At 40.6% G+C, this 5,299-nt stretch overlaps 1 long non-coding RNA gene across 2 annotated transcripts; it reads right to left on the reverse strand.

Annotated features, from left to right (window-relative positions):
• Window positions 1–494: 494 nt before the first annotated feature.
• LOC134064143 (uncharacterized) lies at window positions 495–1,918 on the reverse strand. 2 transcript variants are annotated; one of them, XR_009936254.1, is made up of 3 exons: window positions 1,834–1,918; window positions 1,180–1,470; window positions 495–591 (listed from the first exon to the last, which is right to left on the reverse strand). It is a non-coding gene; the product is annotated as an uncharacterized LOC134064143 (long non-coding RNA). The 2 variants fall into 2 exon arrangements; XR_009936253.1 differs by lacking the exon at window positions 495–591 and adding an exon at window positions 633–707.
• Between the last annotated feature and the right edge of the window lie 3,381 nt (window positions 1,919–5,299).

Consider the following 5,299-nt stretch of genomic DNA (forward strand, 5'->3'; position numbering starts at 1 on the left):
ATTCTGGAGGTAGAATATTAAATAGGCTGTTTAGGAAAAAATCCGAATTCTCTAGCTCCCTCTTAAGCCTGTAATCGTGCTCGCAAAAATCGAGCGCTCCCTATTTTGTTTAAGCAATCACGTTAGGGGGGAGGAATCGCTACCTGTCAGTCACAGCTTGTGCACGCTGCTATCCAACCACTGCTACTCTGCTGCTCACGTACACAACCTCGTCTACAGAGGGGGAGGGGTTTGGGGGGCAGTTTGGAGCTTGGAGAGGTTGGGGGAGGGACCTGAAAGTTGTATCAGTTTGAATTTTCCGACTTTAGACTCTGAATTTTGAAGGCTTGCCGACGGCAGCTTTAAGGAGCTGGGTTAGTATGCCCCGCCCAGAAAAGTTGGGTCTGAACTGCTCTGGGGAAACTGTTCCTTGCAACAATTGAGATGTGTGTCACTTTGGCTCAAGAGTGGCAGCCAAAGGAATAAGCAAGCAACAACAACACAGGAGAAGTGATGCTGAAATTCTTTATTGTGTCAAAGTAACTCTGGAGTCTTCCTGACCAACTGTGGACCAACGTAGCTCTGCAGCTCTGCTCCCCGTCATCAGCCATCCTGAACAGAGAGAAGAGTGCCGTATTATACACATACTGTACATATGCACGTACTGTAAGTCACCTGCATGTTGTTTAGACGCCATGGTTTAGCCCTGCATCTGCTCTGGCTGGTACCTGCAATAACGAGGCTAGTGTCTGTCACTCACACGTCTCTCAAGGCATACAGAGGGAGGTGTATCTACGTATTACACAACTACTTCACCCGCTGCCTATCACTATGTAAGGGATGATGTATAGAACGCTGGTCATTATCGGGAAATAAGGACCGACAGGGTGAACCGTCTTGTTTCGCCCTGAAGGTCCTTATTTTCCCGATAATGACCTGCGTTCTGTACATTATCCCGCTTATTATACGGCTACTTGCCACATATGTAAACAAATATACACACAAATACAGTGTAATCACTCACACACATACTGTATATACAATTGCATACATCTATACAGTATAATGACATACACACGTCACATATATAAACATATATACACAGGCACATAACCACATCAGGCAACAGAAAAACAATAATAGCCCTTCTTTGTTGTGACAATACACCTGATTATGAATGGAAATTGTAAATTCAAATACCTGCATTTCCAGTTGGTTCAGAGGTAGGCCTCAGTCAACCCATATTCATACTTCCGCTGTTTCCGAAATTTCCGCTATTCGAATTGTCACGCCTCAGTCGACCCATATTCATACTTCCGCTGTTTCCGAAATTTCCGCTATTCGAATTGTCACGCCTCAGTCGACCCATATTCATGTTTCCGCTGTTTCCGAAACTTCCGCTATTGGTATTGTCACGCCTCAGTCGACCCATATTCATGTTTCCGCTGTTTTGGAAACCTCCGCTATTGGTATTCTGGCCGGAAGCAGGACCTGTTTTGCAATGAGAGGAGTTTGGGGTGAGGGAGATGTGAGAGAAAATAAGAGAGAGAGAGAGAGAGAGAGAGAGAGAGAGAGAGAGAGAGAGAGGTTCAGTTCTTTATAAAACAGCCTTCAGGAGCAGCACCTTCTTCACAATACTTCTTTATCATTACAGTTATGACAATGCCAAGATCCACAACTATTTCGTATATTTCTATCGTGTATGTGTGAGAGAATAATTATTTACAATCATTTACAAAAATAGTATTGCATCAAATGTATATTGCTTGTCATATATAAAATTAAAACTGGGAAAAAAGGAAAAAATGGTAAAAAAAAAAATAAGACAGAAAGGCAGAGCGCAAGAGTATTTACCAAAGAAGTAGAGTAGAGCGCAGATGGTGATGGCGATGGTGAGCTTCATGGTGCCTTCAGAAGGAACTGCAGTGTCGTCTCAACAGTATGGAAACTTCGTCCCCCCAACTGCCCTTAAATAGCCTCCTCATCTCTCATCTTTCTGCTCCCACCCCTCTGTAGGCGTGTGTGTGTGTGTGTGTGTGTGTGTGTGTGTGTGTGTGTGTGTGTGTGTGTGTGTGTGTGTGTGTGTGTGTGAGAGAGAGAGAAGCAGAAGCAGAGCAATTGCTGTACCATGTTGCGACACAGTTGGTGAGGATGCTCTCGATGGTGCCCCTATCTTGAGGGAATAAGTCAGCATGAATGCCCCATGTCCACACTACCATCATCATATAACACGTCCCAGGGCCCCAAGCTCTATTGGAATCTAGGACTAAATGTAACATAGAAAACCAGTTGGGAACATTACAGCTGAGCTTGAATTCAACATGCTTTCATTTTATACCTTGTCAATTACCAGATGATGTGACTTTGGGATTTGGCCTATTGTTATATTCAGGGATGTAGTGGAGGCTTAACGCAAGTAAACACAGTTTATCCACCTCTGAAATTTCAGATCTAGAGTTTATCCACCTCTCATTCGAGCTTATCCACCCCTCAAAAGAGTATATTCACCAATTTCAACTTTTAACATTCAAAAATCACATTGTATTGGTATTACCCACATTCACAATTTGTTCACTCATCAAAACTCTAGGAACCATTTACCACTGGTATTGATATAAACAACCTCCAGCATCATCAAACACATTCTAAATGCTTTTTTAAAATATCTGATACCACATGGCGCAGTCCACCTTAAGATCACAGAATTCATAGTTTACGTAGCTCTTTTTTTACCACTACATCCCTGGTTATGTCATGTTGAAATCTGTATGTGTTGCCTCCATCCTCATGTTACCATGCTTAGCCAGGCCTGTAAACATGCATTTCTATTGTACAGTTCCAGTAACCTTACTGATGACACAAGGTAATACATTCGTTCATATCATTGTGATTTAATTTGTCAATCATTCACATGTCTTTTATATCTCTTGTAGAACATTCTCTCACTAAAGTTGGTCAGTTGCACTCTGGACATTGGAATCAGATTCGTTTTTAAATATTGTCCAAGGTATTCAAAGACTGATCGACATATTTCCTTTTTAAGGCGACGAGTTATTTCAATAATGCTATAGTTTAATTCTTTGTTCTGCTGGATTGGGAATTACACAATAACCTTATCTATTAACATGGCATGCACATCTCGAATGGAAAGTTGAGCAAAGGAGATAATAGACCGAAACTCTGCAAGCTTCTGAAAATCTGCAAGCCTCATGATGAGAGCTCAAACGTTTGACAATTGTAAAAGAGCTCTGGCCTCATGTCACAATCATCCTCACAAACCGTTACTGAAAGTGGAGACAAACGTTTAGACCACCAATCAGTGAGAAAACAAGTCCATCAATTTCATTTATTTATTAATCCAGTGTATTCATACCTAGGCTGGTCACAATATTCATAAATTCAGATTGATACATTCACACATCACTGATTCATCCCTTCATCTAGCAATCCTTGAGGTTGAGGAAGAAGCCATCGTGCTTTTTCAAAACATCGATCCCTCTCACACACACACATACTGTACACACAGGCACATGTGATGTGCATATATGTATACTATACATATCAGGACATATGAGGGTGTGAATAAATGCATGTGTGTACATGTGCGGATGTGTGCTGGAAGTGTACACTCCAGTGCTTGAAGTGGAGAAAAATGGTGCCAGTACTCATCATGATCCTACGGTGTATCGATATCAGCAAATGTATCAGCTGGTAGTAAGACATCAAATATAGGCTATTACATTCTTATTTTTGTAAATAAAATATTATAGATATTGGTGATGAATGACAGTGTGCTTACTGCTTAGGCCTACAGACCTGCAAACTGAGAAGGACTGAGAAACCCTGTAGGAGGGTCTGGGGGCATCCCCAAGAAGAACATTATGGAATTTTAACATGTAAATAAAAAATGATGGTGTACTCCAAGAAGAAAATAAAAGGAACAAAATGCCCAAACCAATGGTTGAAATCATTTTCAATTTTTACATGACATTTAATTATATTTCACTGTATCATTCACTTTTATGGCCATTTTTGCAAAGTCACTTGAAATCCTATTCCTAAGCCAAGTGGGAGAGCGTGCATCAAGTGCTGACCCCTGGGGCAGCTAAAAGAAAAAAAAAAAAATTGGAATTCCGTTCATGGGGGGCCCATATATACTGTATGTGTATATTTGACTGTACACCAATTGAACTGTAGATTGATGCCCATATATACTGTATGTGTATATTTGACTGTACACATTTGAACTGTAGATTGGGGCCCATATATACTGTATGTGTATATTTGACTGTACACATTTGAACTGTAGATTGGGGCCCATATACTGTATACTGTATGTGTATATTTGACTGTACACATTTGAACTGTAGATTTTGTTGTTGAGTGAAGGGCTGCTGGTGGAGGATGACTGAAATGTAATTTTCTACATTTCTAAGCACACAGACACACACACATGCACATGCACATGCACATGCGCTGCTTTGCGGTACGAAACCGATAAAGAAGCTACCCTCTCTTGTGTCTGTGAGTGACACACAATGACACAAGCGGCCTTATCCATCAGTACCACATGCAGAGCTGTAAGGTGAAGTACAGTTGAGCAAAGGCAACAAAAAACACAGTCTAAAATGCTCTGGTGACACTGATGAACTTGCCATTGATGCTGTTTCATGATGACGGTTCAAACATTTTTCACTTGAACTCAGTGTGTTCAGATCACAATCTTCTTCACCTACCAAGAGAATGAATACTAAGGGGAGCACAGAGATCCACATAAAGTCATTCACAGATTAAAAAGTAAGAATTAAACGTTGAAAAGAAAATTAAATAAATTTACATCGATTCCATCAGGCAATGAAGTAAAGTAAGTAGGTAAGTGTTTTGTTTGTATAGCGCTTTTCACAGATAAAATCACTATGTGCTTTACAGTACATAAAAAGATACACAGAACAAGAGGGAAAAATAGAAGAAAAAAAAAAGAAAAAGGCAATGAATAAATAAGGAACGAAAAAACGTAATGTTGTAAGACCATCCTGAAGAGGTGGGTTTTAACCTCCCTTTAAAAAGGTCAATACTGTCTGCAGATCTGTAACCTCCATGAGCAGTGCATTCCAGACAGCAGAACTGCCCAACCCATGTCCACAATACCATCTACATGAACCTGAACATGTATCTGTTCTACTTAGCTTGAGTTTCTGCAGCTCTGTGTGCTGTGTGTGTTCACTCATTTGGTTAAATTGGGTTAAATGCAGACACTGAATTTCCCTCACGGGATCAAGAAAGTATATATGGGTGGTTGACGTTTTAGGCCGAAAAAAAG

The sequence above is a fragment of the Sardina pilchardus genome, chromosome 18 (genome assembly GCF_963854185.1).
Source record: "Sardina pilchardus chromosome 18, fSarPil1.1, whole genome shotgun sequence".
Taxonomy (NCBI): Eukaryota; Metazoa; Chordata; class Actinopteri; order Clupeiformes; family Clupeidae; genus Sardina; species Sardina pilchardus.